Source organism: Adiantum capillus-veneris, chromosome 15, assembly GCF_014529385.1.
Source record: "Adiantum capillus-veneris isolate H3 chromosome 15, ASM1452938v2, whole genome shotgun sequence".
Lineage (NCBI taxonomy): Eukaryota > Viridiplantae > Streptophyta > Polypodiopsida > Polypodiales > Pteridaceae > Adiantum > Adiantum capillus-veneris.
Genome location: NC_140945.1, coordinates 131,326,190 through 131,342,660, shown reverse-complemented (window position 1 = coordinate 131,342,660; position 16,471 = coordinate 131,326,190).

Here is a 16,471-nt window from a genome sequence, read left to right as displayed (position 1 = left end):
ATTGGAACCTTAGAGAGCTTGGCATCTTGAGAGAAGACAAATTCAGCACAGAGTTTTGCCAAGATCAACCAAAGTTTTCCATTCTCAGCCCTAGCACTGCATTCAGCCTGCAAATCAGCCAGCGTTTTTAGTTTTTCATCCCTTTCGATCGCGGAAAGTGCAAGATCTGCTAACGCCAGCCGCCCCAGATGAGGTCCAGTACTTGGGAAACCCATTGAGCCTCCCATCGGCCATTCCCTTGCCACCATCGAGTGCTCCATTGTTGGCCATCATTAGCATCATCGAGATCTGCGTATTCAGCCCTTCATTCCTCTCACATTGGGAGCACAATTCAGTCCCAGATGTTCCCCTTGGTGGCCATCCACAATCCTGCATCGAGACGGATCCAAAGGTGCATCAAATCAGCCCTGGAGGTGCCTCATCTTGAGGAGCTACCGTGGCCACAATCATCATTTAAGTCAATAGAGTCTAGACTTGAGGTATTGGATGTGTGTATATTCCATTTACACAATCTAAAGAAAATACCACATTGGCAATGGAGTGGGGGGCCCTTGAGAGGGTTGGTTGGGACCCCAGCAGGTGTCACTCTCCTCTTCTCTCCCCTTGTCTCTCCCTCTACACATCTCTACCGCCTTCTCTAATTCCCTCTCTTCAAGGGAAGGTAAAACGAACCATCATTCAAGCTAAAAGGAATCACTAATTCAAGGAAGGAAAGGAAAGGATTTTTGAAAGTGTAAAACCTAGATCTTCACCATTTCAATTCCGCAAGGCTTTGGAGATTTTGCACTAACTGCTAATCCCCCAAAAAAAAATCTCTTGTGTTTTTGGTTGTGTTGGAAACCCTTCAGTGGATACTCTTCCCTCACTTGGAACAGTAGGCCTACCATTGCGTGTAGGACCGTGCGCCTTGTCAGAAAATAGCAACCAATTGTATATTGGGTGTTGCATGCGGGGTGCACCGACAAGGGGGTAGATAGTCTCCCAAAGATTATTTTGCAATCTTCTTTGAACCAAGAGGAGAAATCCTTGCATGGTCAAGACTTGTAGCAGTATGGAGACCTGCAACAATCAAGAAGGCAAGCAAGTTCCACCTGCAATCCTCCCATGAGACCTCCCCCTAACCCTTCCTCTTTGCCACCAAATCCCATAGATCATATGATGCGGATTATGATGGAGCTGATGACGATGACGCGGCAAGAGAAGTTACATCAACAAGAGAGTGTGAAAATGGCAGAGAGAGAAACATCGATTGGTGGCCAAAGCTATTGTGTGTACGACCGTGCGCCTTGTCGGAGAATATGAGCATTGAGGTCAGGATTGTGAACCTTCTAGTTTATTTGAACTATACATTGTTTTTTCTTATGTCTGTTATATTTTCTATGTACACATGTTATATATCCAGACAAAGAAAACATAGATCCAAAGGTCAATGTAGGAAAGTAATTGAAGCCTTTGATAAACAAGTGGTCTCGCAAAGTATCTGATGCATGACATAAATATAAGGTTTTGAAGGGGATGTTTTTGACTATTTTATTACAAAGAGTGTAGTGCTTGCAAGTGAAATACACGGCATGGATATTTTCTTAAAATACCATAAGACTTAAAATAAGAAGGTAACAATACCATTGTTTCATGATGTGTTGCGAGGCAACACAACACTTGCTTCACAAAGCACAAGCTAGAGGCCGTTGTTGTCACCATGATTCAAAAGCTCTAATCATAGAGCTTTGATAAATCCACCTGCTTATTCTCACATGTGCACCCAGCTAAAGAAAACCTTGTCTAAGTACAATAAATTAACAACTTCATTAGCATAAGACTATTCTGATTCTGCTCACTATCCACGTTCTTTATCCTTGAATAATGTAATATTTTATTGAGAAAGCATGGGAATTAAAATAAAGAATGTAAAAATAGCATCGTTAATAGACAAGTAAAAAAAATATCATTCCTAGACGAGCTACCGATTGGGGCCGGTGGTTGCATGGTTATGACCGCTTGACATGCTCCCAACTTATGTTTGGTTAGGGCCTTTAGTGCTATCTGCCCGGATTCTGATGCTTCTGATCTCTATTGTGCTTGGCCTAGGGTGCTTTGATCTTGGTAAAGAGCATAGAAAGGTCACCACTTGCGCTACATTAGGCTATGCCTTTACATACATCAGGCTGCACCCTGGTGGCTAAGAATCAAAATTTATAAGCATAGGCTAGAGAAACCGCCTTGCAACCTCATACCCACGATTAACGTAGAACCTTCTTCATGAAACTACAAAACGACCATAAAGAAAAAGAAAAAGTTATGTTGACACATAATTTGACTTATCTTTGTCCATGTGTTACATGATATTCTTGTGTTGCAGTCGTTCTCTCAACAACTTGTTTGAAACGTCCACTTTGTGAGATCAATTACGATGAACTTTTGATTGTTTTGTCATGAAGCTTCATCACCAGCCATTTTGCCCTACCTTGGATTCTATGCTGCTCTGATTGGCATGTTGAACTATAGGGAGAGAGTGCAGTTAGACAAGAATAGAGAGAGAGAGAGAGAGAGAGAGAGAGAGAGAGAGAGAGAGAGAGAGAGAGAGAGAGATGTCACCATCATTTGCAAACCCCAAAGTGTGTATAGATCACACACTGAGTACACATATATAGTGGGGACTCCTAGCTATATATAGCATAGGGGTTGGTATATATAGCTCCAACACTCTTATTATTTACTCCCATCACCAACACATCCATAATATTATCAATGCATTAGGATATTTTATAGATAATTTGGAGGGCCTTTTATGAAATCCTATTTCTCTCTCTAGAAAATTTTCCTAAAATGCATTTGCACTTATTGAGTACTTTTAAAGATACAACTAGACATTTTGAAAAGTGAACCTTACTTTGGAGCAAGAGCTATTGCTTGAACTTTTCAAATCTTTTGAGAGACATCCTGCCATATGAAAATATACATAAAGCTAGAAAAGTCGTAAAGAACATGAATCTCAAACTCTAAGATTTTGTGTGACTGATTAATCTCTTTGTCTGATGCCATGCATACGAGAAGTCGTCCTTCTTGTGTAAGGAAATTCAAGAAAGTCCTTTTTGGAGGATCGTGTCCATGTCAAGATCCGTTATTGAGATGGAATTCTTTTTCCTCTGCATGCCAAATCCGCTCAATTGTGCCAAAATCGATGTTGTCAAGATTTCCCTTGGCCATAACAAGTCCCAACTAAAAACAAATTGCACTGCCATACTCATTGGCGGTTGCTATAGGTTACAGAAATGATGTACATAAGTTGCACTTTCCTTGATCTGCAAACATATTCTTAACATGCCTTTCCTTTTTTGTAGTGAATAACTTGATGTGAGTTCTTTCTCGGATTCTCAACTCATAGACAATTCCTAAGAGAGAGGTCCATGAGCGGGTATTCCAATAAATTGCAAGGGGGTCTATAGCCTACAAAATTTTTGTTTTTGGAAACTCAGATGGTAGAAAATAATTGTGCATTTCAAAGCTTTGAAAAATTGAATTGCCAATTTGTTGAACGTGCCAAGATCTGGATACTTTTCGTGAGCTATGGACCATAACTCGAGAGGGTACTCAAAATAGGTGCCCCTTTTTGGATTTTAAAAAAAGAATAATGCTCTCTATTCTACAACAATGTATGTTATCGATATTCGCCTACCCTACTCAATATCAGCCGCCCTGCAGACCTTCCATGCAATTGTAAAAAATATCACCCTCCGTAACACGAGTTTACTGAGCCAAATCGTGCTCAAAAAATTGGCAATTCAATCTCTGAGTGAATTGCCAATTTGTTGAACATGCCAAGATCTAGATACTTTTCGTGAGCTATGGACCATAACTCAAGAGGGTACTCAAAATAGGTGCCCCTTTTTGGATTTAAAAAAAAGAATAATGCTCTCTATTCTACAACAATGTATGTTATTGATATTCGCCTACCCTACTCAATATCAGCGGCACTGCAGATCTTCCATGCAATTGTAAAAAATCTCACCCTCCGTAACACGAGTTTACTAAGCCAACTCGTGCTTAATTTGGTCATGCATCATTTGGTTGAGATTTTCCCGCAAGGAGTGCTTCTTGCATAGCCATGGCAAGCTTCCGAATCTTGTAGGCATGCATCCAATGCCCCTTAGGAATTTCCTTGGCATGGCCTCCATGGTGTGTGTGAGAGAGAGAGAGAACAAGAGAGAACCAAAGACACCGAGAGAGGAAGAAAGACAACCAAGAGAGGCTTCATGAAATCTTTAATAACATCCAGCATGGTAGCTTCATGGATTGAACGCCAAGGTGGTGCACACCCATCCTTCTCCCCTCTTCCATGGCTACCTTACTCTCTGAGCTCTAACATGAAACTCAGACTAGAGGGGACTGGACCATGCAACTCTCCACCCAAGCTCAGTATATATAGACTCATAGCCTACTAAAATATAGCACTCCTTGATTGTATGTCCCTCTTGGCCCTTGGCATGCCCGGTGTTGGGGTATATGGGGTTCAAATGGCAGCCAAACTCTTAAAATAAGGAGATTACCATGTCTATTGATGATGCCATTTTTAGCTTTTCTATTTTAATCCCCATGCTATTTCAACAAAATATTCCACTATTTCAAGGATAACAAGCATGGATAGCGAGCATCATCAAAATAGTTTTATGCTAATGAAGTTGTTAATTTACTATACTTAGACACGGTTTTCATGGCCTTCAATTGGGTTTTTAATTCATGGTGATGACAGCCGCTTCTAGCTTGTGGTTTGTGAAGGAAGTGTTGTGGTGCCTTGCAACACATCTAGAAATTGATTAGAAAATCATTATAGAAGTATCTATAGAAAATAGAATGTTTTGAAAAGAAAAGAGATCACCTATGTATCAAATTATTAGCCTTAATGTTGACTAGCATATTGTTGGCAGTTATCCTAGTTTTTGTCAAACATGCAATGACAATCCACAGCTCAAAACAACTCATAGTAAATCACTTGTTTAAACTTACCGCTTGTAGTGGTCCAACCGTCGCGTCGAATTGCTCGCAAGAGATGTGGTTGTTTTCAAAAAACCATCACCAAATATCAAATTCTGTATGTTGCTCCCGATACTTGACCATCTCTCTGGTTGGTCTAGAGAGAGTGACATTTTCCTAAGTTAGCAAATAACAATACCAAATTATCAACTACAATCTTTATAATCAACGATCAACGTTATAATTCAAATAATCTTACATATTTATCCTTCCAAGCTTCCTTGCCTCCTGAGCCATAGTAGGTGGGAGTTTGTCTTTCGCGGGCCTCATGTTGTTGTCTATATGATGAGCTCGTCGCAGCTTGATTGCTCTTCTCTTGAATTGCCCACTCCCACTCTACGTCTCCCATGTTGCCACCACGGTAATTGTTGTCTCGATCTCTGACTTGGTTGGTTGCTACGTGCCGCACACTGGATTGCTTGTTTTTTAGAAATGTCTTTATGTAGCCCTCCAACCATTGTTGTGAAAAACGTTGATCGTGGGCGTTTGGATATCTAGCTAATAGAGTGTCCTCAATGTACCGTGCATGATCGGATAGTTGGTCTCTGAACTTTATAAAACAATTCTTATACATTGAATGTATAAGAATTTGTAGATGACATCGAAATGCCCTACCCTGTGTTGTGACAAAATCAACCTCCCCACCATATTTAACCCTGTAGTAGCGCCCATGCGTGTCTCGCACGGGTGCATCAGTATCCTCGTCCTCTGCTTCACGGACGGCATGCTCTAAAGGTGGGGACTCCGTTCCCTTGCCACTACCAAAATATGTGAAACCACAAGATCCATCGCCGCTTCGTCTCTCACGGCACTCGCTGCCCTAAGATGAGCGTCGACGCGCGTTGCAAGAGGAAGTCCGTCGACGATGTTCTGGTAAAGATGGAGTGGGGTAGGACCCTATGATGCCATGGGAGTAGGTTCTTGGGATGCAAGGGGAGTAGGACCCTTGGATGGAATAGAAGTAGGACGATAGGAAGGGAGAGTAGAGGGAGGTGCCGTTGGTGCGAGACTCTGAAGGTAAGGAGTCCCTCCTTGACTCCCTTATGGTGTAGTCTGCTGAAAAATGCCATAGGTCGCAAGCTGCTGTGGAGTGTAGCGGCCAAAAAAATCCTCCGTCGAACACAGGTACTGCTCTTGTAAAGAGATAAACCGCTGTAAGTCAGGATCTACGACCGGTGCAGGAATCTAAGAAGGGTAGGTGTAGGATAGCCATGCCTCCAAATAACACCAAAAAAAACAATGACACTCATGGTTTATGGTTAACTACATAGAAACATTTTTTTTTTCTTTGCTTGTTCTCATCGACTCAAGACTTGGGTCCACTAGAGGCGATGTCCACCCCGGGTGGGAGCCGGTCTGAGATGTGAACCAACCAAAAGAAGAGCCAGATGGCTGCTCCTCACCTGTTGGTCTGTCGTCTCCTGACATCTACATTACAAAGAGCAATATAAGATTAAGCTTTCCATCCTACTCACTCATCTAAATATACGTACACAAGTATATGACCACACAAACACGTAGATACATATATATAATAGTAGACCTAGAAGTAGAGGCTAGTAGTGCCAAAGGTCAACTGCGCCTCTGTAGATATCATCGCAGTCTCAACCGTGGTAGAACCAAAGTTACGTTGCAGTAATCCATGGATGAGTGGATCAATGACCGCAATAACACGATTAAAACATGACTATACCCAAGAGGAAGCGTCTAACCTTTGAATGCTATGCTCCCGTACTTAGTGCCTACATACATGCATAAACATATATATATGTTCACACATATATATGTTAAGGTTGTAAATGTAGCCATCGTTTTGTGTTGGCTGCACCTAAATTCAATGTCTAAGTGATCAATTGATCGTAACATTACAATTCTCTCCCAAAGGATATATATATTAGCACACAAACACGTAGATACATACACATGTTGAGCTTATATGTGAAGCTACTCAATATATGGCTTCTCTATATATGGCACCCAGGTCCCCTCTATATATACATCATCTCATGTGTGTATTCTACACACTTTGGGGTTCTACTTCTGTGTTCTCTCCTTCTCTCTCAACATGGTATCAGAGCAGTACGTTTTTGTTTTCGATTTTTCTCCTGATAAAAATCGATTTTGCAGAAACTACCAACTGGAGGGATCGGAATCGATGTGGTCTACAACTTTGCAGAAGGAAGTTTTTTCAAATTCTGCACCGATTTTGAGTTATCGTTCACGAACTGCGTACATACCTGAAAAAGAGCTTTTGCGTTTTGTTTTTGATTTTTGTGCTAATTGGAAACGATTTTGCAGAAACTACCCGCATGAGAGACCGGAATCAATGTGGTCTACAACTTTGCAGAAGGAAGTTTTTTCAAATTCTGCACCGATTTTGAGTTATCGTTCGCGGGCTGCGTACATACTTGAAAAGCAACTTCCGCTTTTTGTTTTTGATTTTTATGCTGATTGGAAACGATTTTGCAGAAACTACCCGCGAAACAGACCGGAATCAATGTGGTCTACAACTTTGCAGAAAGAAGTGTTTTCAAATTCTGCACGGATTTTGAGTTATCGTTCGCGGACTGCGTATATACCTGAAAAGTAACTTTTGCTTTTTTGTTTTTTGATTTTTCTGCTAATTGAACACGATTTTGCAGAAACTACCCACGTGAGAAACCAGAATCGATGTGGTCTACAACTTTGCATGAGAAAGTGTTTTCAAATTCTGCACCGATTTTGAGTTATCGTTCGCGGACTGCGTACGTACCTGAAAACCATTTTTCGTTTTTTGTTTTTTATTTTTCTGCTTATTGAAAACGATTTTGCAGAAACTACCCGCGTGAGAGACCGGAATCGATGTGTTCTACAGCTTTGCAGAAGAAACTACCCGCTATGGGGATTGGAATCGATGTGGTCTATAACTTTGCAGAAGAAAGTTTCTCTAAATTCTGCATCGATTTTGGGTTATCGTCTCGGACTGCGAATATGTTTGAAAATCAAAATTTTACTTTTTGCTTTTGATTTTTCTCATAATTGAAAACTTCTCAATTATATTTTTCTTCATCAATCATATATTTGTTACTGACGTAACTTTGCTGCAGAAGCCAGTTACACATCGTTCCTATTCAGTCGAGCCATTGATGATCGTCCAAATTCTATCGAGCTACTGTTGGTACATGATCTTTTGTTATATGATATACTCGTTCATTGATTCTCGTATAATTATTCTTTTAGAGATATAGTTTACGTCGTTTTATTGATAATTTCTCATTGATATCATAGTGATTTTGATGGTACCATGATGATGTTTTGTTAATACTTTGGTCATGGTGATTTTCATTGATACCATGATGATATGTCATTGATACCATGGTTATTCTCGGTGGTGCCATGATGATATTTCGTTGGTACTATGGTTATTCTCGGTGATTCCATGATGATATTTCATTGATTCCATGGTGATTTTTGTTGATACCATGATGATGTTTTATTGATACCATGGTTATTCTCGGTGATACCATGGTTATTCTCGCCATGATGATGTTTCGTTGATACCATGGTTATTCTCGGTGATGCCATGATGATGTTTCGTTGATACCATGGTTATTCTCGGTGATGCCATGATGTTGTTTCGTTGATACAATGATTATTCTCGGTGATATCATGATGCTTTTCGTTGATACCATGATCATTTATTCATTTTTATTGATATAATGATGATATTTTGTTAATACTTTGATGGTATTCATTGATCACTACATTGATAAATGTTGTTTTATGTAGTATATACACATATCATTTGTATCACGTAATCACACATTTTGTACTTTTACGTTTATACTTTATGTACCATATGTTGTCGTGCGTATATATGTCGTCAAAAGAGTGGCGTCGCGAACCATCTCTTATGGCATTGTGAACGTAATTATTTCATTAACGATGCTAATAATTTTCATGACATGTTTTTTTTGGAGTCTATGATCTATGTAGGATTGATCAAAGAATTGATTTTATGAGGACAAACTTGGTGACAATAAAAGATTTATGAAGATATGTTTGGTGATGCCATATTGATGACAACATGAAGACATGTTTGGTGATGCGATATTGATGACAAGCTACACAGCAGATTCACGGAGACACTTTTGATTACAAGCTAATCCATAGCTTTTACACCTCTTTATTGAACCTTTGTATTCATTATTGTATTGATAGGATAGGAGTAATGTAACTCCTCATAAAACATTCATTGTAAAAGGAGTGATGTAGCTCCTCGTAAACATTTGTATATTCAATGATTTTTATAATATAACGGTGGGTGTATATAGAGCTGTGGGTTTTTCCCTTGATCCCCCAAGGGTTTTTTCATCCACAGTTAGGGACCCTTATTTGAGCGGGGGATTCTGACTCAGTCGTAGAAACTGCAACACAACGTTGTTTCTTGCTAGTCCAAGAAACAAGACAACCATTTATAAAGAAGCAATTTCCACTAGTAGATCGCATAGATAAATGTGAGCTTGCCCAGTCTGCATCTGTGTAACCCAAAAGAGAAAGAGATTGCATAGAATCTGATGTGAGTTGTCGTCGATAGACTAAACCAAAATCTGTAGTGCCTTTCAAGTATTTCAACACACGCTTGGTAGCAGACCAATGCTTAAGAGAAGGACATGCAAGATGTTGTCCAAGATAATTAGCAGCAAATAGAATATCAGGACGAGTGTTCATGCCAACAAACTGAAGACATCCAATCAAGTTAGCATAAGGTTGATTTGTGACAAGTTGACTGCCATTGTCAGAAGTGTTCTTCGTAGAGCTTGCAAGACAAGGTGTGTTGGCTGAATGTGCAGATTCCATACCAAATTTTTGAATAGTATCTGCAATAAACTTTGACTGTCGAAGGAATAAAATACCTTTTGTACGGTTCTGTTGGATTTGAATCCCAAGACACGAGTGAATCTCTCCAAGATCCACCATATCAAATGCAGAAGACAATAACTTTTTCACTTGCAGAAGAAATCCCAAATCATTGGAAACAAGGATGGTATCATCCACATAAAGAGCAAGAATCACAAAACTGCTACCTTGGCATTTTATGTATAAGTTGGGGTCTGACGAGCAAGAGATGAATCCTTTAGAGGTGAGAAAAAGATCAAATTTTGTATACCAGGCTCGCGAAGCTTGTTTGAGACCATATAGTGCCTTATGGAGTTGAGCAACAAGGTCTTCTTTACCTGGAATAACAAACCCTTCTGGTTGTTCCATATAAATTTCCTCTTCCAAGTCACCATTAAGAAAAGCAGTTCGCACATCCATTTGATGAGCTTCTAAATCAAATTGAACAGCAAATGCCAATAAAACTCGAACACTTGTAATGCGAACAACTGGTGAAAAGGTCTCTTGATAATCAACACTAGCTACTTGGGAATAACCTTTTGCAACTAAATGTGCCTTGAACTTGTCAAAAGATCCATCTGATTTTACTTTTGTCTTATACACCCACTTACATTTAATAGCTGTACGACCAGGAGGTAATTCAATTAGTATCCATGTACCTTTAGAGATAAGAGAATCGTACTCTGCTTCCATAGCCTCTTGCCATTGATCCTTTTGTGGTGAAGAGATAGCTTCATCATAAGTAATGGGATCTTCGGAAGTACAAAAACTATTATCAGCAATATCGTCATCATAAACATGACATGAGCCATGTTCAAAATCAATAGGCAGATCAACAAAAATATCAATATCATCATTGGCGACATTCGGAATGGATGGTTGTGAAGAGGAAAGTTGCTCTATAGGAAGAGTTTCATCTTCTGAAAGAAATGGAAAAGCTTGAAGCAATGATTTAGTATCATCAGAATCATCCATGGACCATGAGCCTCCCATAAGCTGTTCGTTAAAAGTAGCATCACGATTCACAATTACTTTCTTGGAGGAAGGGTCATAGAATTTGTAGCCTTTGAAAGTGTCAGAATATCCAATAAAAATAACTTTAAGACCAGGAGCATCAAGCTTTTTTCGTGTTTCTTTGGGAACATGAATATAAGCAATACATCCAAAGGTTCGAAAATGAGATACAGAAGGAATGTCACCTGTCCATGATGTGATGGGTATCTTACCAGAGGGTGCAGTAGTAGGAAGATGATTCTGAATAAATACTGCTGTCAAAGTAGCTTCAGCCCAAAAAACACGAGATAAGCCAGAATGAATCAGCATACATCTTACAGCATTGAGAATAGTGCGATTCTTTCGTTCAGCAACTCCGTTCTGTTGAGGCGAATATGGAATAGTGTGTTCATGATGAATTCCACTGTCCGCACAGTAACTCACAAACTCTCGAGAAACATATTTGCCTCCATTGTCACTACGAAGCTTCTTAAGGCGACGACCAGTTTGAAGTTCCGCAGCCTTGTGGAATTGTTTGAAAACAGATAAGGCTTCAGATTTTTGTCTAAGTAGAAATACAGTCGTATACCTTGAGAAATCATCAATGAAAGTAATGAAGTAGCGATATTGTGATCTCGAAGAAGGTAGAGGTCCACATATATCAGTATGAACAAGATCCAATATGTCCTGAGAATGAGTTGTATTTGAAAGAGGAAAGGTTTTGCGATTGTGTTTCCCAAGAGCACAAAATTCACAGATTCCCATATGAGGATGGGCTTTAAGATCCATGCCATGAACAAGATCACGACGTTGAAGCTAGATCAAGGAGTTTTGAGAAATCACCATGAAAAAAATGGTGATGCCATACTTTGCAATCATGATCACCTGGAGCAGTGATAACATTTGCTACATCATCGTTGAGAGAGAGTTCAAACAAATTACCATTTCGAGGAGCAGTGGCTATAGTCTGTCCATCTTTCTCAATTCGGCATTTGGTATGATCAAATCCAACAAACAGACCAAGATCAACAAGTCTAGCAACTGAAAGAAGATTACGTTGAAGATCTGGTACATGTAATACTCCTCGCAAAATTCGAGTGGAAGAAGATAAGGTACCAAGATATAAGTCTCCAATACCCTTTACTTGACAAGTAGTATCATCAGCAAGATAAACAACACGTTGAACTGGCAGTGGATGATAGTTATGGAGCCACTTAGACTGATATGTCATATTTCCTGTAGCACCAGAATCGACAATAAAAAGTGATCCATCGCGTACATGAAGTATTCTGTCTAGAGCAACTGAACATAGGACGCAGCTTGTTTCTGGTACAATGTTGTTTCGATGTTCAGTAGCATATGCTCTATTCCGATCTGTGTCCAATCGACGCTTATAGCACATATGAGTGGGATGATCAGATCGTCCACAATATTCACAAGAAGAAGAAGAAGAGTCTCTAGATAAACGTGGTTGTTTTGTGGTGTATATAGAGCTGTGGGTTTTTCCCTTGATCCCCCAAGGGTTTTTTCATCCACAGTTAGGGACCCTTATTTGAGCGGGGGTGTTGAGCTTATATGTGAAGCTACTCAATATATGGCTCCTCTATATATGGCACCCAGGTCCCCTCTATATATACATCATCTCATGTGTGTATTCTACACACTTTGGGGTTCTACTTCTGTGTTCTCTCCTTCTCTCTCAACAACCTCTCCATTGTGAAGATACATGTTATGGATCTACATGGAAAAAAGGTAGCTTCCAAAAGACGGAGATCATGATGCTCCAAAAAGATCATGTGAGTAGGAGGGGATGCTTTAGTCTAGCATGGCTTGTTGATGACAGGTCCACACAATTGTGCATTCCTAGGAAGATAACTATTAATGGGAACATAAAAACATTGGTAAGAACAGAGATCTTGTTTCCTCAATGGAAAGAGAGAGAGAGAGAAAGAGAGAGAGAGAGAGAGAGAGAGAGAGAGAGAGAGAGAGAGAGGTGATACCTGTTACTAGAAAACCTTGAGAAAGAGCCTCTAGTAGGAATAGGCCCTGACAGGTCGTTAGAATACAATTGCTTGCACGCATCAAACGACACGTCAACTTGATAGGAGAGTGTGTGTGATGATTGACTCATGCACTACAACCTTGAATTTTGAATGCAGCTATGGGGGGAAAGTTGATCTCCTCAGCTTAGCTTAAGCAGGCCCTTTAATTATTACCAGAGACGCTAGATGTTAAGCAACATGATGGGTGTTGCCAATAAGGTAGTGTTGAATACTCAGAGGACGTTGAGGTTGGAAAGAAGGGTGAGTTTAGGGGGGATTAGACCTGTGAGAAAGTTGTTGGAAAGGTGGCTGCATAAAACAATATCAGCTCTCTCTCTTGCTCTCTCTCTCTCTCTCTCTCCAAGAAATCAACCCTAAGGAAAGATACAATTACTTACAGCTCTTCCAAGGAATGGAGCTCAGCCAAGTGGGAGGAGATGGTTCCAGAGAGACCATAGTCATAAAGATATCTGCGGCAAGGAGAATGTCCTGCAACGGGGACGACATTAGAGATGAGAGAGAAAGGTACCATATATATTTCCAATCAAAATCTTATACAAAGATGACATAACATGTATACGTACATGAGCCTCACTTTGTTGTCAGCATTGGAGGCCACTTTTGAATGCGATGAGAGCCTTAAGTGCACGCGCGGATGAATTAGAGAGATGAGCACCTGCATCAAGGTATAATTAGGCAATGCATGAAGGTATAATTACCTTCCGGTAGCTGAAACTGCGCAGAAACGCCAGGAATGGAGCGGCCGTTCAACAAGAGTACCTGCACTAGAATGAGGCAGACTGCATTAAGGAGCTGCTGCCGAGCAATGAAAATATTAAAGCGGGTCGTCATCTTTGCCTGCAGGCTGTGAAGTTGAGGAGAACAGAACAAAGAAATGGCCTCTTTTTGTATGCATGATGGCGCAGGTGGGGGCCTTTATATAGCTGAGAGAAGAGAGCTTGTCCCCCGTTTCGAGAAAATGAATGTACCCACTTCATGATTGCGATGTCTCCGAATGAGGGCTGAAGCGCCCTCAGATTCAGTAGGCCTCGCCGCCCTAATATTTGTGTCACTTTTCCTTTTTTTCGGGTCCAAACATACAAAATCATTTCTCCAAACATACAAAATTCCTTTCCTTGATTTTATCAAGAGGAAATTTAGAAAATTAGTTTACTTTTTTAGGTTTTTGCACTATTTTTCTATATTTTGGACCGAATTTCTCCTTTTCTTTTCCCTCAACTGGCATTTTGGAAATCGAAAATGGCACGATATTAAGCTGAGCACATATTTCCCGAACATTGCCTCGCGCCCTTTGATTTAGTAGGCCTTGCGCCCTCATATTTTTGCCATTTTCCCTTTTTTTGAGGTCCCTTCAAATTACTTCCCTTTCACCAACTTCGACAATCAAAGTCATAGGCTCCTTCTAATGTCATTGTCACCCCCTACTTGCCTAATCAACCCATCCCTTACTTTGCATGACTCTTGGCATTGTGGTAAACTTGTGAGAGTCTCGTCAACATGGTTGTGGGTCTTTCATTGGATGCATCTATAGGCCACTGCCTTTACATAATGATTAGATCATATATGCACCTGCTACCTCAATGGAAATCTCGTGTTGGGAAAGGAACACGTCCATGACATAGATATACATCAGACAAACTACTATCAATGAGATAATCAATTGTGTGGTATTTGATTTCTTATGAGGGGAGACTATATTGTACTCATCACATCAAGGTGATAAATGTACAAAGATATCAGTGTCAAGTACACACCACAACAAATTTGGACACCATTGAGATGGTAACAAGCTTGTTGGTGCTTGTTACTAAAGCTCTATGTTATAAGCGAGCCTTCAATGGTACTTTTATTATGTAGTCTGGGTGAGGTTTTGGACTTATTGAGTAGGGTAGATGACAAACTTAAGTTAGGGTCTTAGTACCTAAATGAACAAAGGGGAAAAAATGCCTTTTGCATATTCATATGTATTGGCTCATAGGAGGAGATGTGAGAAGAGTACACATATCATAATGATGAACTATAGTTGAAGCAGGATGATGATAGTTTGGGCAACTACTTTCACGTGAAGTTGGATGTTGGTGGTCACCACCATCATTGTTGATACGATAATATATAGGTGGAACACAAAAGGGGTCTAATGCATGTGTCAAATATATGAACATCATATATGCATGCAAATGCATCATGAACCATAAAGTTGGTGCAAGAAGATCAAGAAAATGGGTTTTTAGGACTTAGTATACAATGAAAACATAAAATTGTAGCTTCACAAACTACCACGACTTATAAAGGATTTTTCATATGGAGCTTTCTTCACTCAATTCGTAGAGAACATATGCATGGGTGCCAGGCTCTATACCGCTCAATTGATTTATAAAATTATAGAACTCAATTCTTATGCTCACATATTCCATCATGATTCATACATCTGATTAGCTCAATCATTTAGCTTGAGCACATGCCTAGTATCTTCAACCCTTAACGCAAAGCTTACTATGACTTGAAGATTTGGACAATCACTTTGCTCATTTTGTAGCTTAGATGCTTGCCAAATTAGAATGCTATTCTCTTTGTTTTCTATCATGTCATCAACAAAATTTTCTTTGAGAGAGCTCTTACCATGTAACAAAGATAAAATAAACTTGACGCTATCACTGGAGGTGGGAAAGGAAGGTTAGCTACCACTAAGCTCCATCTTAATTTTTGACCTTACTAAGGGAGAGATATTTCAAGTTGGCAACTACTTGAGCCTTGCCTTTGTTTTGAATTTCCTCCTTGACATCCAAGGTTGTGTTGGTTGCAACTTTCACATACACTATGAAAATCTCCAAATGTTTACCGCACTATTTTACTGCGTGTTATAGAGAGAAGGTGTAGATTCAATGAGAGAAACAAGAGAAAGGAGGGTGGGGTTTTTTTGTGTGTTAAAAGTAGTACCGCAACTGTATCCGCTGTTATTACCGCGTTCATTGCCGTCGTTATATCCGCTGCTCAAATTTAGTGCCTAAACTTTCAAATTCTAGATTAACTCCCCCCTCCCCCCCCCTCTTCAAATTTTGGTGTTTCCCTCCTCTCAATAAAAATTAAAGAGTATTGTATATACTTTTCAAATATAAAAAAGAAGAGAAAGAAAGAGAGAGAGAGGGAGAAAGATAAAGAGGGGGGAGAACGAGGCAGGGGATATAAGGCCCGGTCCAGATGCTACGGTGGAAATGCTTCCCACAGGGGCATCTAAGTTGCGTGGCAAAAGACTATTTGTTGTATTACATATCAAATTCCTTTGGGCCTACCATTTTTCTTCTGACACCCCCCCCCCCCCCCCCCCCCCACCCCACAGAAGAGCTACTCGCCTCTCTCCACCTCTCTCTATTTTTCCTCTTCTTCCTCCAACACCGTTTAGACGAGGCAATAGTAGAACTAAAGAAAGCCTTTCTTCCTCCAGCCTCATCTGAACCCAATCTAAGATTACCATTTTTTACAACTAAAATAATCATTGTCAATTGATT